This window comes from Bos taurus, chromosome 17 (assembly GCF_002263795.3).
Source record: "Bos taurus isolate L1 Dominette 01449 registration number 42190680 breed Hereford chromosome 17, ARS-UCD2.0, whole genome shotgun sequence".
Lineage (NCBI taxonomy): Eukaryota > Metazoa > Chordata > Mammalia > Artiodactyla > Bovidae > Bos > Bos taurus.
This window is the reverse complement of record NC_037344.1, coordinates 49,374,174-49,400,863: the sequence shown is the minus strand read 5'-3', so window position 1 is coordinate 49,400,863 and position 26,690 is coordinate 49,374,174. Positions and strand designations below refer to the sequence as shown.

Below are 26,690 nucleotides of genomic sequence, written 5' to 3'. Positions count from 1 at the left end.
TTAAAGAAAAGTATCAAGGGAGTCATTTTTAAAAAATAACTGTATTTGTTTATTGGTTTGCTGGGTCTTCATTGCTGCGGGGCTTTTCTCTAGTTGCTGTGAGTGGGGACTACTCTCTAGTTGAAGTGCGCGGGCTTCCCATTGTGGTGGCTTCTCTTGTGATGGAACACGGGCTCTAGAGTGTGGGCTTCAGTAGTCGAGGTTCCCAGGCTCAAGAGCACAGGCTACTGGGCTTAGCATGTGGCATCTTCCTGGACCAGGGATTGAACCCGTGTCTCCTGCATTGGTAGGCAGATTCTTTACCACTGCGCCACCAGGGAAGCCCAGGCAAGTTATGCTTTGAAGACAACATGTCTATAGTAAACTGTGTGCCCGAGGATAACAGCGGTGGTGAGGACTCTGTGTCTTCAGGTCTGAGCTCAGGCTTACCTGCTTCTATGGTGTCTGTCCATCGTGAGTGAGTGTCCATCAGCCATCCTCAAAGGCTCAGAGACAGATCCCTGGGTGACACTGTGCAAGGATCCCCAAAGCCTCAGAGAAGTGCACACTCTTTGTAAAGGAAGGAGACTGGATGAGATAAAGTCACTGTTCTTTCTTCCCCAGGATTTCTAGTTCTGATCAGGGAGCTGAAATGCTCTCCGTCATCACTTAGAAGTGAAAGTGTTAGTTGCTTAGTTGCATCCAACTCTGCGACCCCGTGGACTATAGCCCTCCAGGTTCTGTCCATGGAATTCTCCAGGCAAGAATACTGGAGTGGTTGCCATTCCCTTCTCTGGGGCATCTGTCCAACCCAGGGATTGAACCTGGGTCTTCTGCATTGCAGGCAAATTCCTTACCATCTGAGCCACCAGACACACATCCTTTTTGTTGTTGTTGTTATTGGTGTCATTGACCTTCAACTATCCTGGACATCTGCATGTGCGACTTTAAAAAGCCAGTGCAGCAGCGCTGCCGTTGAAGATGAGAAGACCATCAAAATCTGACCCAAGTCCCATCTACCTGCAGGTTCTTGAGACGCTTGCTGTTAGAAATTAGGAAGAAAGTGCACCTGTATTGTGGAGACTGTTTCTTTTCAATTTTAGAGAAGAGGAGAGGAAAAAAGCAATTAGCACAGTCCTTTGAAGAATTACACAGCAGGGGTGATAGCAGCTGAGATAAAGAGTGAGGAATCATTTTATGAATTATAATTCATGCTGAGAAATCGATCGAGGGTGAATAAAGTGGTAACTTTTAAAGCAGAGAGACGATTCTCTTTGCCTATTTCTTTCAACTTAGGGATGCCTGGAGAAGTTCTGAGGGGAGGGATGAAAGAGATGAAGACTCAGACATGAGATAAAGTGCCATGCAATTCAAAACATTAGGAAGATTTAGAGGGATCCTTCAAACAAAGGCACGCAGCGGCTGTGATTCTCGGCTTTCAAGAGTGTACCTGGATTTGTGGAGAAAGGTTTAGAAGCTTAATTTACATACATGAAAGTCCACTTTTAATTTCCAATGAAGAGGCTGTACCACCCAGTGTGCTATTACATCAGATATTCCCTGTATCTCACCATACATTTATTCTAGCCCTATCCTTCCTAACAGAATTGCAGAATGAGCTTTTCAGGTCAACTAATGTTTCTTCCACCTTCTCTCTTCCCTATCTCTCCTCTAACCCCCTTTTCCAGAGTGCTAATATCCCATTCGTCCTTCTTGTTTATTTTTCCTGACCTGGGCTTTACTAAGTCACTGGGAGGGATGGCTCATAGTATTTTTTATCCTTGTCTTTAGCCAGCCTGTGCTGATTAGGAATGCTTTTGTCTATAAGTTCCCAGGTGGCTCAGTGAGTAAAAAATTCGCCTGTAATACAGGAGACATGGGTTCAATCCCTGGGTCAGGAAGATCCCCTGGAGGAGGAAATGGCAACCCTCTCCAGTATTCTGGCCTTGGAGAAATCCATGGACAGGAGCCTGGTGGGCTACAGTCCATGGGTTGCAAGAGTCAGACAAGACTGAGCGAATAACACTTTCACTTTCAGTACACAGTGATCACTATTATTGTTACTATTATTATTTTCTTTCAGGAAGGCAAAGGCATTCCATAAGACTTCTGATCGTATATCATTGGCCAGAGCTGAGCCTGACTTCCAGCAGATCATTGCCCTGGAGGACCGAGGTTACCCTTGTTGGCTGACACCAATTATGATTGATGTTTTGAGCTACAGAAGGGAGTAATTTTTCTGAGATCAAGGACATTCACATGCTATCGGATCAAATGGAGCTCTGCTGCCAAGGAGGTGGGTAGATAAGGTACCAGGAAGGCAGAAGACAGGGTCAGCCCTATACTATTTATGCCATTAAGTGTTGAAAGAGTCACTATTTTAAAGACACCAATCAGTTGATCTGCCTAAGGAGGTATCTGCAGAGGTGGGAATGACAGTTTGCTTTGTATTAACTCAGACTTGCTTACTTCTTCAATTAGCATTAACCGAGCACCTGTTGAGTCAAGGCTCTGTACTGGGCCCTCTGGACACAGTACTAAGCCAGGAGGGCCAGGACTCACGCTCGTGGAGTTCCCAGTGTGGAATGGGAGACCCACCCTGACAAGCCAGTGAGCAGGTGACCTCAGAGACTGGGAAGTGCTGCCGGAAGCAGCCAAGGGTAGAAGGGGAGAGACTCACAGTTGTGGAGGCAAAGTGTCTGGTTCCCACTGAGCGGGGAAGTGGGGCAGGAGAGGCATGGAAAGGGTCTGATGTATTTGAACAGAGGTCACAGTGATGACTAGAGATTGTATTAAATCAATGGCCACCATTGAATTATGAGAGAATGAGCAGGTTTTCCTATTTATTAGGTATAATGTATGTATCTCAGTTTCTCTGTCTACAAAAGTGGATCGAAATGATGGGTTACTGTCACAGAGGGTCACCCCACACCAGTCTCCACTTGGTTGACTTCACCCTTCTGTACAAGCATCAGCCATGTTTTTGTAAGATCCAGGCAAGATAAGAGTTGGGGGTGGGAGAGTGTGGAAAGGATGAGGCCACTAATATTAATAAAAGGCCCTCATCAGAGTAGCCTTCAGGGCACGGGGGACCTGTGGGTACTGGGTCCTAGGATGCGCTGAGTCTGCAGGTGACTGGTTCCAGCTGTGACCTGGTCAATCCAACCATCCCCCTTCCTCTTCAGGGTGTGTCTTACTAACCCGTCTTCCAGGGTCTGTCTCCTCTCTAGACATGGCATCAAGGGCTGACATGGGATGTGGGGACCCACTAGGTGACCTTGGGGGTCAGCTCTGATCACTCCTTTTAGTCTGCTCTGCCGTCTCTAATAGGAGTCGGCTCTGTACCCTCCTCCACTCAAGAGAGGTGACAAGTGAATGGAGAGTTGAAACATGAGATCTGTGAAGCTGACAGACAGAACCAGAAACTATGCTGAGGTGAAACTGACATTCAGACAAAGAACACGGTTTATGCTTCTCCAGAGGCATGAAATCAGCTGTGTGAAGACTGGCGTGGGGTGGCCCTCTGTGACCAGATTTCATTGGCGGAGAAGGTAATCCATTATATTGAATTTGCTTTTGTAGACAGAAAGACTGGGATATATACATTATACCTAAGAAACAGGAAAGCCTGCTCATTCTCCCATAATTCAGATGGCGGCCATTGATGTAATACAATCTCTAGGGAACTGACTGGCATGTTTAGGTTTTGTGATTTTTTTTTTCAGAGATTAGTAGTTAGAAGGACTGTTTGCCCTTCCCTGAGAGCCATTTCAAGGATGCACCTCAAGAGAGCAGGAATAATGACCTGGGATGCTGAGGGTGACTGAACCCCAGGAAGGCCTCTCTATAAACTCTCAGATGCCACAGGCTGGCAGAGGGGAGGTGAAGACCTGGTCCCTGGGCACTGAAGACCAGCCCTGGAGGAAGTTACCTGCTAGTTAAACCGCCACCTGTCCATCTGGAGTGGCTACCTCTTCCATCAGTCTCTCCCTGCCCTCTGGATATGGATGGATTCAACCTGGAAAGCTCCTGAACCCATAGTCGGTGACACATGTCAGAAAGAAAACAATTCCAGGTAATGGGATCAAAGGCTGGAGTGGGTGGGGCTACTTTAGAGAAAAGGGCTGCTCAGGGAGACTCCTGACCTCAGGAGGGGTGTCTGAATCCCACAGCGAAGAAGGGGCCAAGTTGGCAAAGACTGGATGGGGGGCCAGAGGGGAGCAGTTCCAGGTAGGGGAACAGCAAACACAACAGTTCAGAGGAGGGCTGTGTTTTGTGTGTTTAAATGATTTCTATAGATTTTTATATTTAATCATCACAGTAACATAACAGAAGAGCTGGAATTAGTCCTCATAGTAAAATCAATAACAACTTTAAGGAAATCACTTAGTGAAAGGTCGAGGCCAAGGATGTGGATCTCAAAATCTGTTCCCTGCTGAGTACTGAACTGCAGGTGGAGGTGTGCCGGTGAGGCTCATATAATTTCCTGTTTATAGAAAGAGAGAGAGAAATTCCCAGAGGAAAGAAGAGACAGGGACTCAGATTCTCCTTCTGGCAGAACTATGTTAAACTTCAGGCATGACCTTGGCCGAGCCAGCTGACCTCCCTGTCTCAGTTCCAGGTCTCTTATGTGCAGTAATCTCTCCCTTCTCACTTCTCAGGGTGGTTGTGAGAATTGCAGGTGCAAAGGGGGTCTCAGAGTCAGGACACGGTGTGGAAAGGAAGGTACAGTGCCTGTCACAGACACATGCCAGACTTCCTTGGGTCAAAAAACTAATCGTGGGACTTCCCTGGTGGTCCAGTGGTTAAGAATCCACCTGCCAAGGCAGGAGACATAGCTTTGATCTCTGTCTGGGAAGATCCCACCGTGCCTTGGGGAAACTAAGCCCCTGGGCCACAACAGTTGAGCCTGTGCTCAACGAGAGAAGCCCCCACTAGAGAAAGTCAGCATGCAGCCATGAAGACCCAGGGCAGCCAAATATATATAAATAATTAATTAATCACAGCTGTTGTGTGTGATGGACTGGGTCTACCATCCTGCATATGCTATTAGGTTATTTTTCTAAGTAAAGATTCCATTTCAAAATGAAGCAGCAAGGGAGGAAGGAGGGGTGGGATGAATTGGGAGACAGGAACTGCCATATATACTACTATATATAAAATAGATAACTAACGAGAACTTATTGTATATAGCTCGGGGAACTCTACTCAATGCCCTATGGTGACCTAAATGGGAAGGAAATCCAAAAAAGAAGGGATATATATATACATACATATATATATATATATATATATATATATATATATATATCTTTGATGCTTGGGTCAGGAATATCCCCTAGAGGAGGAAATGGCAACCCACTCCAGTATTCTTGCCTGGAAAATTCCATGGACAGAAGAGTCTGGTGGGCTACAGTCCATGAGACTGCAAAGAGCTGGACACAACGAGCAATTGAACACACACACAGCTGATTCACTTTGCTGTACAATAGAAGCAAGCACAACACTGTAAAGCAACTATTCAGTGTCAGTTTAGTTCAGTCTCTCAGTCGTGTCCGACTCTTTGCGACCCCATGAACCGCAGCACGCCAGGCCTCCCTGTCCATCACCAACTCCTGGAGTTCACTTAAACTCATGACCATTGAGTCGGTGATGCCACCCAACCATCTCATCCTCTGTCGTCCCCTTTTCCTCTAGCCCTCAATCTTTCCCAGTATCCGATAAAAATTTTTTTTAAAATGAAGCAGCAACTGATCAAGGATTCTGAATACCATTTCCCAGGTCTCTTGGGAAATTGCACAAAAATCTGAGATATTCAGTGGCTGAGTTAGTGAGGAACCGTTGAAGGAAATTCGGGGCCAGGTGGTGAGTCCAAGTTCTCCCCTCCTTCTAGCTGGGGATCCTTGAGGGACACACTCAGCTTCTCAGAGCTTCTGTCTGTCAAGTGAAGACAGTCATCCAACTCAATAGTTTCAAGGTATAGCCAGCATCTTGTCTCCTGACATCACAAGCCTTCTGCTTTCTGGGATGGGCATGGGAGTTTCAGCATTTACAGCATCACTGATGAAAGTCATTTCCAAATTCCATCACAGCATGTCAGTGTGGAAATTAGAGGAATTCTCTGGCAGTCCAGTGGTTAGGATTCCACATTTCTGCTACAGGGGGCCCAGGTTTGATCCCTGGTCTGGAAACTAAGATCTTGCAAGTACTGTGCATGCATGCACGCACAGTTGTGTTCAACTCTTTGAGACCCCATTGGCCACAGCCCACCAGGTTCCTCTGTTCATGGGATTGTCCAGGCAAGAATACTAGAGTGGGTTGCCATTTCCTCTTCCAGGGGATCTTCTCAACCCAGGGATTGAACTGTGTCTTTTGCATTTCCTGCATTGGCAGGCAGATTCTTAACCACTGCGCCACTTAGGAGGTGGGGTCAAAAAAAAAAAAAAAAGAAACTAGATCAACTCTGGCATTAGCAAGCCCCTTGAACACTGAACAATATAAATTCCCTGGTTCAGGAACTGTCTCTATCCCCCACCATTCTCTATCTGCTTTCCTGATAAAGAAAACTGCTCCTCAAATTAATCTATTAAGAAGAAGCATGGATTTTTTTTCCTGTCCCATAATAGGATCAGCTCAAATCAAACATCCAAAACCGGTACCCCAGAGGCCTGTCTTCCAAATTGGATTTAGAGGAGTTCATTTCCAGAATCAGAAACTGAAGGAAATGGCTAATCTGCTTGTGGTTTCCTGCTCCCATGCAACCATAAATATTCTCACTTTCCATCTCGGGAGGAGGCGGGCAGGGGCAGCAGCCCCCCATCAACTCTGGTAATAGACGATCCCTGAGTGGCCTGGGCAGAATGTCATAAAAGCCCAGTCTCATATCTGCGACCCCTTTAGACCCAGGGGCTCATCTTTGAGAACAGTATGTTGATAGCATTGGAGAGGAGAGAGGAATATGGCTTCCCCAATGGCTCAATGGGTAATGAATCCATCTGTAATGCGGAAGACACAGGAGACCCAGGTTCAATCCCTGGGTCAGGAATATTCCCTGGAGGAGGAAATAGCAACCTGCTCCAGTATTCTTGCCTGGAGAATCCCATGGACAGAGGAGCCTGGAGGGTACAGTCTATGGAGTCGAAAGAGAGTCAGATACAACTGACTAAATGTGCATGCGTGTATATATACTTTCAGATTCTCTCCCATTAGAGGTTTTTACAAGATACTGAGTATAGTTCCCTGTGATATACAGTAGGTCCTTGTTGATTATCTAGTGTGCATTTGTTAATCCCAAATTCCTAATTTAAATTTAGAGTTTGTGATTGTTTTTCAGTTTAAGAGATGTTGAGACAAATGGGATGCCAGATAGCTTCCCCAAACTCATGAGGTATTTGTCAGAGGACAAAAAAGATTTTCCCTGCGTGAAGGTGAAGGCAGTCCAATTTTGTGTTTTTCTAACAAGGTAAATGCCAGGGACGATTCGTTTCTGTCTCATTTCACGCAGCCTTGAGAAATGAGCCCACTTGAACGCTCTGAGATGTTGGCAAAGAAACGATGGAGCTGGCTTTGCTCTTAACACTAGAAATCAGAAATAGCGCTGTCGTCGGTGGGTCCATCCATATGTATTTGTGCCCTGAAGTATGACTCGGAAGAGCTGGAGCGGCATTCCAGAATTGCTTTGGATGATCATAATGTAGCAAATCATCTAATTTATAGATTAAGCTGGCTCAGTCAGCATATCTCCTTGCCCTTTCATCTAAAGAAAATAAAGGGTTGAATGATTGTCACATAGGGACAGAGTCACACAGTCCAGTGTCTAAATGTCCAGAGCATACAATAGAAGGTTGACTGGACCAGGCACCCTTCTGAGAGCATCTGCTTCCAGTGGGTGGCAGTCAGTAAAACAGGAGATAGAATTTTCATAGAATTTGACTTATTGCTGACTTCTTTTAGCCTTATCTGAAAGATAACAATTCTAAGGGCTTTGGGGAAAAAATAACTTTCCATAAGATTTGCCCATAATAACGCAACCTTCTTTCCATTATGCAGAGATGTTTTTTAAAATATCTTAGCCAGACCAACTCTCCTGAGATGTGTCTGCTTCTAGGTGGGACATGGGGAGGGGGAAGGGGGCTTTGGCAGGCTCAGAGTTAAAGGGGAGGGGGGTAAACATTCAGACCTTCTGTAGCCAAGAAATTGCTACCATCTTCCTCCAACTACCATGTCACCTGCATAAGATCAGCCCCTCCCACCTCACCCTCCCAGAGTTCATTTTTTTAAATTTATTTTATGGTAGGATATACTTGGTTTACAGTGTTGTTTTAGTCTCAGGTGTACAGCAAAGTGGTTCAGTTATCCATCTACATCTACCCATTCTTTCTCAGATTCTTTTCCCATATAGGTTATTACAGAATACTGAGTGGAGTTCTCTGTGCTGTATGGTAGGTCCGTGTTGTAGAATTCTCTTTTATCATTGAGTTTTTGTTCAGTCACCCAGTCGTGTCTGACTCCTTGCGACCTCATGGACCGCAGCATGCCAGGCTTCCCCGTCCTTCACCATCTCCCGGAGCTTGCTCAGACTCATGTCCATTGAGTCAGTGATGCCATCCAACTATCTCATCCTCTGTCATCCCCTTCTCCTCTTGCCCTCAATCTTCCCCAGCATCAGGGTCTTTTCTAATGAGTCTGTTCTTCACATCAGGTGGCCAAATATGGGAGCTTCAGCTTTGACATCAATCCTTCCCATGAATATTCAGAATTGGTTTCCTTTAGAATTGACAGGTTTGATCTCCTTGCAGTTCAAGGAACTTTCTTTGGCGCTCAACCTTTTTTATGGTCCAACTCTCACATCCATACGTGGCTACTGGAAAAAGCACTGTATACAGTTACTCAAATACCATCTGTGCTTTGGGCCCTCTCCTTGATTTTAGGTATAAGGCATACAAAAGGTACCCATCACTTACCTTCAAGATTTTTACAGTGAAGCTGAGAGATATTAGCTGACCATGTTCCTGTATGCTAAGAGGAAGTATTTTATGAGTGATATGGTTATATATTTAGACAAAGAGCTAATTCTCCCAAGAGGAAAATGTTTCATCAGGGAAGGCTTTCAAGTAAAGATAACATTGAAATTATGTTTGAAATGATCCTTCCCATCAGGGAAGGAGTTTGCTAGGGAGAACAAAGACCTGTGAGTAATAAAATAATAGTTACTTTTAATTGAGCACCAACTATGTGCCACATGTACCTTGACATGTTCAAAATGTCTTATTACTATTAATCAAGGCAACAGTATGAGTTATAGAAAGCCTTATACCCATTTTACAGACTAGGAAAAGTGACTCTCCCTGGTATGGGTAGCTTTTGAAACAGGCAGACTGTTCCTAAAACCTGGGTTCTGAGTTATCATATCACACTGCTATTCTGGGAAGAAGTGTCTGGGAAGAGAGGGAAATCTGATGACACATGAATGGTTGAAGGAAGTGTGTGTATCTCACCTGCCCAAGGATTGGGATGTGTGTGACTCACCAGCCCTGTGACTTTGGGACAGATAATCAAGTCTTTCTGAACCTCAGCTTTTTCACAAAGCGAGATGGGCAAGTGTCGTCTCTCCCGGGGTTTATGAGAATCCCTTTCCTTTGAGTTCCTCTCTTTCCTTCTCCTCCTCCTTTCTTCCCAACAGGTGTCTGCTGAGTATCTATTACCTGCCAGATACCTGATAAGCCCTGGAAATGCAGCTTAAATGGGGGCAGGTGAAGAGGGGTTCTCAGTGCTGGAGCCAAGTGACTCAGCCTTGGCTAGTGGTCACAGGGCACTAAGCTCCAGGCACGGACCAGTGGTCCTCTGAGGAGCCCAGGGCACTGCAGGGCACTGACCACAGCATCCCTGGGTCAGAGGTCCATGTGCCTCTCCTTGTGTATATCTCTTTGACTCTACTTTTTCTGTATCCGTTTTGGTTTATTTTTGGCTGCACTGGGTCTTAGTTGAGACATGAAGGCTTTTCTCTAGTTGCAGCACACAGACTTAATTGCCAAGACACGTGGTATCTTAGTTCAGGAATTAGACCAGGAATGAAACCTACATCCTCATGCATTGGAAAACAAATTTTTATCCACTGGACCAACCGGGAAATCCCTCTCTGCATCTCATGATCTGTCTTGCCATCACCTCGTTCTGTTGGTTTTTATTTCTCTCTATGTCCTTAACTCTCTTCTCTCCTGGATTAACTCTCTTTAGAAAGCAGTCTGGCTCCCTCAGTCTTCCTCTTTCTGTTGACTCTGTCTTCCGCTGTATGTTCTGTCCTCCTTCTTGATGTCTTCCTGTCTGCCTTCCTGCTTTACTGTCTCTGACTCTATTTAAGCATTTGGTTCTCAGTCTACATTTCTCTCTCTCATTCTCTGTCTGTTTCTTTTTTGAGGGAGGCTGTGCTGGGTCCTTGTTACAGTGTGTGGCCTTCTCTAGTTGCAGCGTGTGAGCTTCGTTGCCCTGTCACATGTGGGATCTTAGTTCTCCAACCAGGGATCAAATTTGCATCCCTTGCATTGGAAGGTGAATTCTTAACCACGGGCCCACCAGGGAAGTCCCCCTCTATGTCTGTTCTAGCACCATCTCCCTCTCCGGCTCCCTCTTTCTTCCCATCTCCTGTTCAGACACCCGGAAACAGGACTTGTCCAGGGGATGGGAACCAGCCACTGACCCAGCTACATCTCCCTGTGACTGAACCCACCGGGGACCAGATGCTAGATCCTTACAACAGTGCTCACTCACCTTCAATGAGGTCATTGTTGTGACCCTGCATCGTCGGCTTGTCCTATGGAATATTTCTCTCAGCAGCTCTGTCTAATCAGGTTTGGGTGTTAATTAAATGACTGATATTTGCATGCTAGTTTGGTGGCAACTTGGTGTTGTATTAAATTTTAATTTGGCCTAAGCTCGATAAGAAGATTCCTTCAGTCAACAAAGACGCTTGTATTAACAGGTTACAGATGTAATTAGGCACAGCTTGACTGAACTGCTAATAGATTCAGGTACTGGAGAGGAATTAGAAATAAACACTTACACACTTATTATTCATTGTTGGTGCTGGGGTATGTGAGTTGGCAGGACCACCTGAATTATGGAAGCTGGGAGCATAAAAATGCAGAATCCATCCACGTTTAAACTTAGATGTTGTCAACATTTTCTCCCAGTCTCTTTTTGCTCTTGTTTCTTTATTTGTGGATCTTTCCCTCTTACCAGTCTCTCTCAGCTTGTGTGTTTGCTGTCTTCTCGATCTCTGTCTGGGTGGCGTAGCCACAATAACAAATCACCATACAATGAATGGGGCTTCTGATGTGGTGCTAGCGGTAAAGAATCCACCTGCTAATGCAGGAGACAGGAGACATAGTTCAATCCCTGGGTCGGGAAGATCCCCTGGGGGAGGGCATGGCAACCCACTCCAGCATTCTTGCCTGGAGAATTCCATGGACAGAGGAGCCTGGTGACTACCGTCCATAGGGTCGCAAAGAGTCAGACATGACTGAAGTGACTTAGCACACATGCATACAATGGATGACTCAAAACTGCAGAAATGTATCCTTTCAAAGTTACAGAAGTAGAAGGTCCAAAGTCAACCTGAACTTGGCCACAATCAAGGTCAGCAGGGTGATGCTCCCTCCAGAGGCTCCAGGGGAGAATCTGATCCTTACCTCTTCCAGTCCCTTGGCTTGTGGCCCCAGTCACACCAATCTCCACTCCCAATGTCACCTAAGTGTCAACGTGGATGGATTCTTTTGCATATTCATGTCCTGTGCCTCTATAATGCAGGTGGGTCCTGCCGATTTATGATTGAGCCTGTTGGACTTCCGAAGGATGGAGAGTGATTTGACCATGATGAGAAGTTGGGGGGGGTGGTGCAAGAGGGAGAAAGAAAGAGAAAGGAAGAGGAGGGGAAGGGATGGGAGTGGAGCAGGGAGAGAAAAGAGAATCACTATGTTGACAAGTAGAGAAAAAGACAATTTTGAACTCTGAAAGGAGAAGGAATCACCAACAAAAATGTCCCCCCAAAGACCAAGCAGGTGATGGATATAAGCAGAACCGCTCAGGTGAACACTGAAGTGGAGATGGGGGTAATGTGGCCACAAGCCAAGGGGACCAGAGGCCCGGATTCTCCCCTGGAGCCTCTGGAGGGAGCAGTGCCCTGCTGACCTTGACTTTGGCCAAGTCACACTGATTTTGGACCTTCACCCTCCAGCATCGTGAGAGGGTTTGCTTCTGTTAGCATCATCTGGTGGTTGGTTTCAGCAGCCCCTGGAAACTAATTGGCTTCTTCTCTCTGTGTCACATTGTCCTCTGCCTCCCTCCAATAAGGATCTCCACTTGTATTCAGGATTCACCTGGATATTCCAGGATAATCTTATCCCCATCTCAAGATGCTAAACGGAGTCACATCTGTAAGTCTCCACACCTTTTATTTTTGTCATTAAGGCGACTTTTGCAGATTCCAGGGAGTAGGGTGTGGATGCCAATATTTATTTACTCCATCAGTCTGAATGCTGTTCTGTCTCCCTCCTGTTTCTTCTCCTTCTCACCACTCAGAGAAGGGGCCTCTCTTTTTATTTATTCTTGGTTGCACCAGGTCTTTGCTGTTGTGCCTGTGCTTGGGCTTTCTGTGGTTGTGGTGAGCAAGGAGTACTCTTGAGTTGGGGTGTGCAGGCTTCTCATTGCTGTGGATTCTCTTATTGCAGAGCACAGGCTCCAGAGCATGGGCTCAGTATTAATAGTTGTGGCACACAGGCTTAGTTGCTCTGAGGCATGTGGAATCTTCCTGGACTAGGTATCAAACCCATGTTCCCTGCATTGGCAGGCAGATTCTTAACCACAGCACCACCAGGGAAGTCTGAGTAGCGGCTTTTCTAAGGACTCCTCAACTGTTCCATTTTGACCCAGAACCAGAAATTAGCTGGCTTTTTCAACAGACCAGACAGACAGAAACATCTGTCTTGAGCTGCATCTCCTTTTTGGAGCCATGTGGATGGAGACCAGAACAGGTGTGCACAAGAGAACCCATCACTTCTCTTAACCTTGACTAAGAGCAAGGCTTTTGCCAACGTGAACAAAGTAATCACTTTTGACCTGCCCTGCCACCTCTGGAAAGGTAGAAACCACTTCCTTTCAGAAGATAATTGCCATCAAGCTGTTTGGGGCATTAGCCAAGAGCTGGCTCTTTGAAGCTGGGCACTTGACCATCTCTACTGCTTATCAGATGTTGGCCTTGGGCACACCTCTGAGCCTCAGTTTTCTATCCTGCAAAATGGGCATGATAATGGCACCTCCTCTGTGAGTTGCTGTGCATTTCTGGGCTCTCTATATCTTCCTCTCCCTCTCTTTCTCTGCCTTGTTTCTGTGACTCTGTCTTTATCTTTTCATGTCTCTCAGCTTCCCTGTTCTCTGCTTTGCAACCTGTGTTTCACTGTCTCTAGCTGTGTCTCTAGTTGTGTTTATTTTTAATAGGTTTTTTGGTACAACCTTTATTAACTTTATTTATTTATTTTTGCTGCACTGGGTCTTTGTTGCTGTGCACGGGCTTTCTCTAGTTGCCATGTGTCTCACTGTGGCAGCTTCTCTTATTGAAAAGCATGGACTCTATGGGATGTGGGCTCAGTAGTTGTGGCACACAGGTTTAGTTGCTCTGGGGCATGTGGGATTTTCCTGGAGCAGGAACCAAACCATGTCTGTTGCATTGACAGGTGGATTCTTAACCACTGACCACCAGGGAAGTCCTCTAGTTATGTTTAAAGTCCTCTACTTCCCCCGCCTGCTGTCACTTTGTTCCTTTATTTGAGGAGACGGATTCTCTTTCTGTCTTAGTTGTGTCGTCCCTCTCTGTCTGCCTGTCTCTGTCTCACTCACCCTGATGGGGTTCTGCTCACAGGGCCCTCTGCTGGTCCTCCACAGTACAGAAATAGGAGACTCCTCGTCCCTTTGTTGTTTTAGTTGTTAAGTCATGTCTGACTCTTTTGTGACTATGGATTGTAGCTTGCCAGGCTCCTCTGTCCATGAGGTTTCTCAGGCCAGAACACTGGAGTGGGTTGCCATTTCCTTTTCTGGGGAATCTTCCTGCCCCAGGGATTGAACCAGAGTCTCTTGCTTTGGCAGGTAGGTTCCTTACCACTGAGCCACTGCTGCTGCTGCTGCTGCTGCTAAGTCGCTTCAGTCGTGTCCGACTCTGTGCGACCCCATAGACGGCAGCCCACCAGGCTCCCCCGTTCCTGGGATTCTTCAGGCAAGAACACTGGCGTGGGTTGCCATTTCCTAGAGAAGCCCAATCCCTTTGCTGCTGCTGCTGCTAAGTCGCTTCAGTTGTGTCTGATTCTGTGCAACCCCATAGATGGCAGCCCATCAGGCTCCCCCGTTCCTGGGATTCTCCAGGCAAGAACACTGGAGTGGGTTGCCATTTCCTTCTCCAATGCATGAAAGTGAAAAGTGAAAGCGAAGCTGCTCAGTAGTGTCCGACTCACAGTGACTCCAGGGACTGCAGCCTACCAGGCTCCTCCATCCATGGGATTTTCCAGGAAAGAGTACTGGAATGGGTTGCCATTGCCTTCTCCCTTTACCCACCCACAGAAGCCTGAAAGATGCCTGTCTTCCAGTTCCTGGTCTGCAAAGGGAGGTTTGCACTGACTAATAACAGACTTCACTTTTTCTTTTCTTTATTATTTATCCAATAAAGTGTGAGAGACTCAGCCATGCATGGAATTGACCCAAGCCTCTTGTATTTTTCTTCACTGGGACGTGGGCATTGTCCAACTCAGGAACCAACACAGCAAAGAAAAGTCACACTTGGCCTCCAGCGTTGACTACTGTGGCTCAGGGGGCATCAGTTAAGAGCGTGTGCTTTGGAATTTGGCAAATCCCAGCTCAGCACCTGACCAGGTGTCACCTTAGTTGAGTCACTTCCGTCTCGGCCTTGGCTTCCTCTTTTGTAAAATTGGTGTAATAATCGTACCTCCCTTTATGGGTGCTCTTGTTTTTTCTGTGTTCGCCTGAGCTGTTCTGCTCATTTATCACCTGCTTGATCTTTGTGGGGACATTTTTCCCTGTTGCTCAGCTGGTAAAGAATCTGGCTGCAATGTGGGAGACCTGGGTTTGATCCCTGGTTGGGAAGATCACCTGGAGAAGGGAAAGGCTACCCACCCCAGTATTCTGGCCTGGAGAATTCCATGGACTCTATACTCCACGGGGTCACAAAGAGTTGGATACGACTGAGTGACTTTCACTCACTTTTGTTGGTGACTGTTGCTGCTTTCAGGGGCTTCCCAGGTGGCACAGTGGAATCCCCTTGTTAATGTAGGAGACGCAAGAGACACAGATTCTATCCCCAGGTCAGGTAGACCCCTGGAGTAGGAAATGGCAACCTGTGCCAGTATTTTTGCCTGGAATATTACATGGACAGAGGAGCCTGGCAGGCTACAGTCCATGGGGTTGCAAAGAGTGGGACACAACTGAATGACTAAGAATGCAGGCACACTCCTTTCAGAGCTTGAAACCATCTTTTTCTCTGCCAGTCAATATATTGATTCTCTCTTCTCTCCTTCACCCTCTCCACTCTCTTCCCACCTCCTCCTCTTTCAACCCTTCTCCCTCCATCTTGTACCCACCCGCCACCTCTCATCATGGTCAAATCATTCTCCATCCTTTGCAAGTCCAGCCAGCTCCAGTATGATGCCCAGTTTTACAGATGAGGGACTGGAGACCAGCAAAATACTTCCTTTCTTGGGATGACCCAGAAACCTTGCTTCATAAGTGGGAAATGAACCCACATTCTGTGACTCTTATTTCAGTGCCTCTTATAAAGACTCTGCTGACCTTCCTAGCATCAAGGGCAAGGATGTGAGTTGGGTGTGTAGGATCTGGTCCTTGTCTTTGACTGATACGTGAACCATGTCTTAAATACTTCAAGATTATAAAATTCAACCAGAGAGATTGTTAACTTCAGCCAGAGAAAAACTAGGGTTTTGACTCTAACTTAAATCTTGATTTTTAATTTTAGTGCAGAGCTTCAGTCACCTCTAAAGTCTGCTCTGCCTAGCCTTAAACCATCATCCCTGTGGACTCAAGATGAAAGAGCACAGATCTTCCTTATTATGATGGAAGACTTATGGACATCAAGGGCAGGAAATTAAGCACCCCTTACTCAAGAGTAACCTGGAAGTAGTGTTGGAACACATTTCATTATTAGTCTTCCTACAGAACGATGTCCCCTGCTTTTCAGTCCACGGGGCCACCAACTGCTCCTAAGTTGATGTTTCTACCTTCAGAAAAAGAGCGAAGACAGACTTTATCCCCTAATTCCACTCCTGTTGCTTCATTGGCTCAGTTTGGGTCACATGTTCACCAATTATCCAATTGAAGGTGGCCAGAGTCACATGTTCACCAATTATCCAATTGAAGGTGGCCAGAGTTGGGGGTAGGGGTGGGGTGGTTCGTACTTCCAAACATGGCGGCCAGTGTCCATCTTGCTGGTACCAGGGGGGTGGATATCAAGACATGACAAATTCCTGTTGAGTGTCTAGAACAACACTGATGGCATCATATCCATTGAACATTCATGACATTACCTCTTACCACATGCCAGACATGAAAGTTGGTCTCTACCTTCGTGGACTTTCCAATTGCTTAGATTTTTCTTGGTTTAGCTCCTTCCACTTTCTAAGAGGAACACTTGTGTTTAGTGTTGTTTCCCCAGCTTGAAGTTTTCCATGCAGGGGTTACAGACACATCTGTTTTATATTCTTTTGTACAAATTATGAAGAAAGAATGGATCAAAAAAACTTTCTGAACAGCACTTAAAGCCCACTAGTCCCCCCACCCTGATCTTTTTTGCAGTGACCCCTTTGAGGGGTCCGATAGGTGGATGTTTCAGTTCAGTTCAGTCGCTCAGTTGTGTTGGACTGTTTGCGACCCCATGAACTGCAACAGGCCAGGCCTTCCTGTCCATCACCAACTGCTGGAGTTTACTCAAACTCATATCCATAGAGTCTGTGTTGCCATCCAACCAGCTCATCCTCTGTCGTCCCCTTCTCCTTACACCTTCAATCTTTCCCAGCATTAGGGTCTTTTCAAATAAGTCAGTTCTTTGCATCAGGTGGCCAAAGTATTGAAGTTTCAGCTTCAGCATCAGTCCTTCCAATGAATATTCACGACTGATTTTCTTCAGGATGGACTGGTTAGATTTCCTTGCAGTCTAGTTAATCTTTGCTACTGATGGATATTCTCTGTCCACAGGTAGAGTGATAATGGAAGTTTCTTCCTGTTTTTTCCCTTCCCCCTCTTAGCTATTACCTCCTTGACACAAGAACTCTGCTTTGAGCCCAGCTGAATTTTTAATGAATTTTCCTTTAAGTACTGTCTTTTTTGAAACTTCTCTCTTCATTTTCTTAAGGGACCAGCAGGTAGCTGGATTTTGAAAGTATCTACTGCCAGGATAGCATGTTATCACAGGCCACAAAAGTACCGTATAAATGGTGGGCTAGGCAGACTTCAGAGATATCTGAGGCTCGGCACTAAAATTAAAAATCATGATTTAGGTTATAACCAAAACTCTAGCTTCTCTCTGGCTGAAGTTTACAGTTGTCTTGAAATTTTATCAATCATAAATCGATTATAACATCTGAGGTCAAGGGAGAAAAATGAAATAAAGTTATCACGAGAGTCCCCTTCAGAGGCTGGCATGGGAAAGCCAGTAGACAGAAGATGAGCAAACTTGGATCTCAGAGTTAGTTACTACTCCTGGGGCTTTCTAGAAGAAAGAGAATCCAGTGTATAAACCACCACAAGCCTTGTGGTCAGTGTTTATAAGCTTTGGATCTCTTTGTGCATTTCTCCTACCAACAGAGCTTCACATTGTGCAAAACACACTTAATCAGGCTTTTTTTTTTTTTAATTTAAAAATGCCTATTTTTTTATTTTGGCTGCACTGAGGCTTTGTTGCAGTGTGTGCAGTATAAGGGCTTCTCTTATTGAGACACCAGGGCTCTGGAGCACAGTCTCTCTAATAACAGTGTGGGTTTAATTGCCCTGAATTATGTGGGATCTTGGAGAAGGAAATGGCAACCTACTCCAGTATTCTTGCCTGGAGAATCCTGTGGATGGAGGAGCCTGGTGGGCTGCTGTCCATAGGGTTGCACAGAGTTGGACACGACTGAAGCAACTTAACATGCTTGCATGCATTGGAGAAATAAATGGCAACCCACTCCAGTATTCTTGCCTGGAGAATCCCAGGGACAGAGTAGCCTGATGGACTGTTGTCTGTGGGGTTGCACAGAGTCAGACATGACTGAAGCAACTTAGCAGCAGAGCAGCAGCATGTGGGATCTTAGTTCCCAGACCAGGGGCCAAACCTGCATCCCCTCCATTGGAAGGCGATTCTTAACCACTGGACCACAAGGGAAGTCCCCATTTAATCAGTTTTGTTGGGCATTTTTGCTTGCTTTCCTTGTCTGTTTGAGTTGAAGTTTTAGGAATATGATTCTTTATATGCTAAAGTTCCATTGGTGTTAGTTAGGGTAAAGTTTTAACTTCACTTATGGGAAGAGGTTGGAGAAGGAACTGGCAACCCACTCTAGTATTCTTGCCTGGAAAATCCCATGGACAGAGAAGACTGGGGGGCTACAGTCCATAGGGTTGCAAATGAGTCAGAAACGACTGAATTTGACTCAACAACGACATAGGAAGGGCTGGCTGGCTGCAGCAAAACCATGGCAGCTACAGCAGTGGGTGTTGACTTGCAAGTTGACAGTCATCTTGGCTGTGCCCCTGGGCAGTCAGTGTTTCAACTCTGCTCCCTCAGTGGTAAGAAGAGAAGCAGTAGTAGTATGAGCATGTCTTAAGAAGAGACTTGCCAGGAATTAATCTGTGTGATGGTAGGAGCTAGTAGGACAAGCTGGAAATCCACAGGGCAGGCCACCAGGACGACGGGAAACTGAAAATTCAGACAAGAGATGACCTTGCAATCACAGGCTGAAGTTCTTTTTGTTTTTTTTTTTTTCACAGAAACCTCAGTTCAGCTCCTATGATCTTATCTCCATACCTATACTTTTGTCTCTGCTTTAATGAGTTTTTGTTTTTTTCATCCCCAGTCTCTCCCTTCCTTAATGGATATCTGAAATATCTATTTGTGTTTATTTAATCTCCCTGGTGGGAATGGTTTCTGTGAAGCTTGATCTCGGTGCCATTTGATTGTTTACTTATTATCTTCACTCCCAGAATAGAAATTTGACAAGAGTTTTGGGTTGGCCAAAAAGCTCGTACAGATTTTTCTGTAGATGGTACAAAAACCCGAATGGACTTTTTGGCTAACAAGAAACGTGGGTTCAGTCCCTGGGTTGGGAAGATCCCCTGGAGGAAGGCTTGGCAACCCACTCTAGTATTCTCGCCTAGAAAATCCCATGGACAGAGGAACCTGGAGGGCTGCAGAGAGTTGAACACAACTGAATGACTAAGCACACACACACAAGATATGTTCAAGTAATACTTGGTACAAAATGAATGAATGACTGCAGTTTATCTAGAGGGGGAAAAATACATGTACAACATGACAATGCTTCAGCTTCTCTAGCTCAATTATCATGTTTTCAGACTTTCATTCTAAATGTTCTGTTCTGTTGACAAGTAGCTATTAGTTCCCAATTTAATATCAATGTAAAGCAAATCATCTGTATTTAAAAGGGAAGAAAAATAGTACTTATCACATAGATTGTTGAGAAGGTTAAGGTAGCACTATAATTACACGTGTCATCTCTCGTTATTCTTATTCTGCTTGTTTCTTAAAACTATAGCTCAGAGGAATGTGAACTCTGCATCCTGGTCTCTGTCAAAAGTGAACCGTGAAAAGATAAAATGGGTAGGAACAGAATTTCAAGAAAGATCTGAGTCGATGGGAAAATTTGGAGTATCCCTGAATAACTCATTAGGAAAATAAACATTTGCTGTATCAAAAAATATACCTTTTAGCGACTTCCCTGGAGATCCAGTGGTTAAGACTCCATGCTTCCAATGCAGGAGGCATGAATTTGACTGCTGCTTGGAGAACTAAGATCCCATGTGCCACAACTGAGGGTTCACATGCTATAACTAAAAAGATTCAGAGTCAAAAAAAATTTTAAGTAAAAAAAGTGTATATTTATATACACACACGCACTCTAAGACTCATTGGATTTGACTGTGTGAACCCTCAGTACTTTCACTTTGGCCATTCTGGGAGTCAGGCTTCATGTCCCTTGTCCCTTTTTGCTTGCTCTGTCATTCTAGGTCACATGATGAACTCTGGTGCATTGCACTGTGTTCTTTAAGAGGTGTTCATACAGTCCTTGGGGTTGCAGAAGAGTCTGACATGACGTAGTGACCAAATACCAGCAGGGTGGTGGTGCCAAGTGCCCCAGAGATGAAACCACAGGAGAATCAATCAAAGAAATTATCAGCGTTTATCTGGTGAGAAAAGAAAAAGATTCATGGCTGGGAGGAAGGAGAAGGGATGGGAACTCTTTCTTAATGATTGGAAGGGCCATCATGTCAATGGAGTCTTCTCTCTCTTTTTTTTTAAAATAAATTCCAAAGTAGAAATTAAAAGGCTATCAGTTTTAGCTCAGGTTTGTTATTGTTGTTGTTGCTTAGTCACTAAGTCGTATTTAACTCTTCTGTGACCCCATGGACAGTAGCCCACCAGGCTCCTCTGTCCATGGAATTTCCCAGACAGGAATACTGAAGTAGATTGCTACTTCCTCTGTTAGGGGAATCTTCCTGACTACCAGGGATAATACCCAGGTCTCTTGCGTTGCAGGCTGAATCTTTACCACTGAACCACTTGGAAAGCCCCTTAGCTCAGGATAAAGAACCAAAAAGTATGGCCCAGTGCATAGAGCAGGGATTAAACTTTCAAGCACCAACGTGTTGATCTGATCCTGGCCTCACAACTTGCTAGCTCCTTGAACTTGAGCATGCTAGGTGCTGCTGCTGCTGCTAAGTTGCTTCAGTCGTGTCCAACTCTGTGCGACCCCATAGACGGCAGCCCACTGGGCTCCTCTGTCCCTGGGATTCTCCAGGTTAGGCACGCATATAAACATGTTTGATGTATTGACTCATTTAAGCCACAGAGCTTTTTGAGATGGATATTACACACTCACACACACAAATGCTATTTATTGTGTGCCTTTACAGATGTGGAGACATTAGGTAATTCACCTCAAGTCACCCAGCTCGTGGGTGGTAGATCGGCAGTTACCCATAGGTGCTTGCTGGCACCAGAGCCACCCATTGCCAGCTCTGTGAATGCATAACTGAATCTTTAGTGTGTTGTGTAGATACAGGGCTGTCGACTTTTAAAGAAATGCAAATGTTACAGTTGGGAGTTAAGTTTCATTTGGGGCAAAATGAAGCCTGTAGTCCAGGAAACAGTACCTCAAATAGCTCTGAGAACCCGCTTCAAAGAGGAGAGGAGGAGGGTGAAGGTCAATATATGTGTGATTTTGATGAAGAGGGAATTCATGCAATCAAGCATTTATCTTTGCCAAAGATTTCTGCTAGTCATGAGGAGCTGATGTTACCATGAAGGGATTAAGTGCTTTTTTAGATATGTGCTCAGTCACTTCAGTCATGTCCGACTCTTTGTGATCCCATGGACTGTAGCCCACTAGGCTTCTCTATCCATGAGGTACTCCAGGCAGGAATATAGGAGTGAGATGTCATGCCCTCCTCCATGGGATCTTCTCCACCCAGGGATCAAACCTGTGTCTCCTGTGTCACCTACATTGCAGGTGGATTCTTTACCACTGAGCCACCAGGGAAGCCCCTTCTAGATACGAGGAGATGAAAAGATTGGGTTCGTAAAATCAGTTTCTGAAAATATCTAACTATCTGAAGATCTTTCCTGCCAGTTCCCCCTCACCCCCAGCACAGAGTCCCTCATTCCTGGTCTCCACCCTGAACTCCTTTCAGGGGGTGTTGAAGGTCAGCAGCTGCAGTAGCATGTGATTTAATCCTTGTAGAAGTAGATGACAAGTGCCCATGCTGCTGCTGCCAAGTCGCCTTAGTTGTGTCCGACTCTGTGCGACCCCATAGACGGCAGCCCACCAGGCTCCGCCGTCCCTGGGATTCTCCAGGCATGTAGTGGACAGGACATTCTTAAAACTATTAGAAAAAGTACCCCTGGCTACTGTTTTTCTAGTAAAGGGATTGGTTTATTGGGAGAAAGCTTTTTTGAATTTTCAAAACATATGCATTTCCAACCATACCCCCATAGGCTTCTTTTCTTCTATTTACTAAGTTTCTTTAAAAGTCTTTTGGAGGAGAAAGAAAAATGTGATTTCCAGGGTGTGATTATATTGTAAACTTTGAGAATCTGTCTTTCAGGCTAAAGAATGGTCTCATGTCTTTGTGTTATTAGGAAGTGTATACTTTGCCAATGAACCTTGGCTTCCGTTAACACCAGAAACCAGTCAGGCATCGTCAGCCTGGGACCGGATTTTTTCATTCTTGGAGAGAAATAAATAAAACACGATTACTTGCCCTCCAAGAGAGTGCCTGCCAACTTCCTCTGCAATAATTAAGTTTTCAGGCTTCACTATCAACCTGACCAGACACTAATGAGATGCTAAAGTGTTCAAAGAAGTTTCATTAACATTTTAAAGCTTTCCCTGCCCTAGGGAAGCATCTTGTTTTCAAATATGGTCTCTGATGGGTAAAGTAAGGCAGAGTATCTTCTGATGGATGGGCTGTCAGAGGAAATCTAATGTGACCAGCTGCTTGCTCAGAAATGGAAAGGAAATTAATCAATAAGTAGGACTTGACATCACCTCTAGGGACTGTCAGCAGCATCCATCCAGTAGCTGCAACTCCTGGATGCAGTGACTACACAAGAGGTAAGTGGTGGGGCTGGAACCTGACAAGCACAGGGTATCCTACTCTTTGTGCTCATAACTACTCTCTTGTTGTTGCTGTTCAGTCGCTCAGTCGTATCCGATTCTCTGGAACCCCATGGACTGCAGCATGCCAGGCTTCCCTGTCCTTCATCTCCTGGAGCTTGCTCAAACTCATGTCCATTGAGTCGGTGGTGCCATCCAATCATTTCATCCTCTGTTGCCCCTTCTCCTCCTGCCCTCAATCTTTCCCTGCATCAGGGTCTTTCCCAATGAGTCAACTCTTGGCATCAGGTCATTTTGCCTCTAATACAGAAAAGTAGATTCCTCTCTTGGCCACTGACTCCAGGACTGTCAGCAAGTCAATTCAACTCTAAAGAATCTTAGCTTTTCCTCTTAACAGAAAAGGTAAGCTCACGCTACCTCGCATGCTCTATTGTTCTATGAATATGATACAGTATCATTATTTATCACACGGTCAATCAACAAGAGACCATGCTTTCACGTGCTCCTTGAGGCAAAATGGGCAACAGCAGTCAGTAAGGCATTTTGTACAATTGACACTTTGTCAAGCGCAAATCGTGAAGCAGATGTAAACACTATTATTACTATCATTGCTGCTCCTGGAATTAATTCAGAGGGTTCACTGGTCGAGTCTCTCAGTTCAGTTCAGTCACTCAGTTGTGTCCAACTCTTTGTGACATCGTGGACTGCAGCATGCCAGGCTTCACTGTCCATCACCAACTCCTGGAACTTGTTCAAACTCATGTCCATCGAGTTGGTGATGCCATCCAACTGTCTCATCCTCTGTTGTCCCCTTCTCCTGCCTTCAATCTTCCCCAGCATCAGGGTCTTTTCAAATGAGTCAGTTCTTTGCATCAGATGGCCAAAGTATTGGAGTTTAAGCTTCAGCATCAGTCCTTCCAATGAATATTCAGGACTGATTTCCTTTAGGATTAACTGGTTTGATATCCTTGCAATCCAAGGGACTCTCAAGTCTTCTCTAACACCATAGTTCAAAAGCATCAATTCTTCAGCGCTCAGTTCTCTTATAGTTCAACTCACACATCTGTACATGACTACTGGAAAAACCATAGCTTTAACTAGATGGATCTTTGTCGGCAAAGTTATGTCTCTGATTTTTAATATACTATCTAGATTGGTCATAGCTTTTCTTCCAAGAAGGAAGCGTCTTTTAATTTCATGGCTACAGTCACCATCTGCAGTGATTTTGGAGCCCCCCAAAATAAAGTCTGTCACTGTTTCCATTATTTCCCCATCTATTTGCCATGAAGTGATGGGACCAGAGGCCATGATCTTCGTTTTTTGAATGTTGAGTTTTATGCTAGCTTTTTCACTCTCCTCTTTCACTTTCATCAAGAGGCTGTTCAGTTTCTCTTCACTTTTTGCCATAAGGGTGGTGTCATATGTGTATCTGAGGTTATTGATATTTCTCCTGGAAATCTTGATTTCAGCTTGTGCTTCTTCCAGCCCAGCATTTCACATGATGTACTCTGTATATAAGTTAAATGAATAGGGTGATAATATACAGCCTTGACATACTTCTTTCCCAATTTGGAACCAGTCTATTGTTCCATGTCTGGTTCCAACTGTTGTTTCTTGATCTGCATACAGATTTCTCAGGAGGCAGGTAAGGTTGTCTGGTATTCCCATCTCTTGAAGAATTTTCCACAGTTTGTTGTGATCTACATAGTCAAAGGCTTTGGAGTAATCAATAAAGCAAAAGTAGATGTTTTTCTGGAACTCTCTTGCTTTTTCAATGATCCAGCAGATGTTGGCAGTTTGATCTCTGGTTCCTCTGCCTTTTCTAAATCCAGCTTGAACATCTGAAAGTTCACAGTTCACTTGGAGAATTTTGAACATTACTTTGCTAGCATGTGAGATTAGTGCAATTGTGCGGTAGTTTGAGCATTCTTTGAAATTGCCCTTCTTTGGAGTTGGAATGCAAACTGACCTTTTCCAGTCTTGTGGCCACTGCTGAGTTTTCCAATTTTGCTGGCATATTGAATGCAGCACTTTAACAGCAGCATCTTTTAGGATTTGAAAGAACTCAACTGAAATTCCATCACCTCCACTAGTTTTGTTCGTGGTGGTGCTTCCTAAGGCCCACTTGACTTCGCATTCCAGGATGTCTGGCTCTGGGTGAGTAATCACACCATCGTGGTTATCTGGGCCATGAAGATATTTTTTGTATAGTTCTTCTGTGTATTGTTGCCACCTCTTCTTAATATCTTCTGCTTCTGTCTCTGGGATGCTAACAAGTTAAACTAGAGGGAATTCTGTGGTGATCCAGAGGACTCGGAACTCTGACTGCTATGGCCTGCATTTGCTCTGGGGCAGGGAACTAAGATCCTACAAGCCGTGTGCATGTGTGCATGCTGAGTCGTTTCTGTCACGTGCAGCTCTTTGTGACCCCATGGACTGTAGCCCGTCAGACTTCTCTGTCCATGGGATTCTCCAGGCAAGTATACTCGGGTGGGTTGCCATGCCCTCCTCCAGGGGATCTTCCCGACCCAGGGATTGAACCCATGTCTCTCATGTCTCCTGCAATGGCAGGCGGGTTCTTTACCACTAATGCTACCTGGGAAGCCCTCAAGTCATGTAGTGCAGCCAAAAACAAACAGATAAACAAACACCTAAACTAGAGAGCATTGTCCAGATGTGTTGAGGACCAAAGGGGCCATAGCTTAGCTACATTTAGCCCTTAATAGGCTCCTTTTAACTTGAAAAGATGCTAATAGTCACAGCATTAAGGCTGTCAAATTCTCCATTTGTCACCATTGTTCTAACACAAAGTGACACTTGGAATTCTGTGGCCAGACTGTCCTGCAGTCGCTTGCTTCCAACCTCTCAGCCTCATCTTAACCATGGCACGGAAAGCTGGTCAGCCCTCGGGGGCCCCTTCTGCACGGAGCTTGGCTTTACCTCTTGGCTCTGTCTCAGAAAGCTGATCTTCCCATAAAAGAACTCACCAGTGGACTGCCTGCTTTTGCAAAGGAGAGAGTGAGGTACATCTGAAGATGTGTGCAGGAAACTCGAGTTTTCCCGATGCAGGGATCCCCCCTAGTGGACAGTAAACAAAGCAGTGGCCTGGCCCTTTGCCTGGTGAGGCCAAGATGGGTAGGCAGTTCCTGGTCAGGCGGCCTGAGGACCCAGGAGGACATTTGTGCTCTTTTCCAGTTCCAGGAGGGACCTGATCCCTCCTTCTCTCTGCTTGCCTCCAGGAGTCCGGAAGGTTTTTATGTTTACTCCTTTCTGCCCTTGGATCCTCTTTTTTTAAATATTAGTATTTTAAAAATAATTTTTAGTTATTTATTTTATTTTTGGCCATGCTGAGACTTCATTGCTGCTTGGGCTTTTCTCTAGTTGTAGCAAGTGGGAGCTACTCTCTCGTTGCAGTGCACAGGCTTCTCACTGAAGTGCTTTCTCTTGTTGCAGAGCACGGCTCTGGGGTGTGCAGGCTTAAGTAGTTGCGGTTCCCAGGATCTAGAACACAGGCTCTGTAGCTGTGGTGCATGGGCTTCGTTGCTCCACAGCATGTGGCATCTTCCCGGGTCAGGGGTCAAACCCATGTCTCCTACATTCGCAGGTAGTTTCTTTATCACTGAGACACCAAGGAAGACCTGGAACCTGTTTTTGTTTTTAAAATCAGGTTGTGTAAACATTCAAAATCTATCCCCCATCATCCATCCACTATCCTACCCTCTGGCCTTTCTGCTTCTTCTTTAGTCCTGTGCCCCTATTTTAATCTCACCATCAAATACTCCATTCCTTTCTATTTTATGTTGGTAGTGATGC

The 26,690-nt window shown here is 45.3% G+C and overlaps 1 long non-coding RNA gene across 1 annotated transcript in view; it reads left to right on the top strand.

Moving 5' to 3' along the window:
• Positions 1–2,065: 2,065 nt before the first annotated feature.
• The window catches only part of LOC132342608 (uncharacterized), an 87,005-nt gene continuing 62,380 nt past the window's right edge, over positions 2,066–26,690 (top strand). Inside the window, exons 1-2 of the long non-coding RNA XR_009491057.1 lie at positions 2,066–2,275; positions 3,705–4,054. This is a non-coding gene — a long non-coding RNA (uncharacterized lncRNA). The remainder of the gene's footprint in view (positions 2,276–3,704; positions 4,055–26,690) is intronic.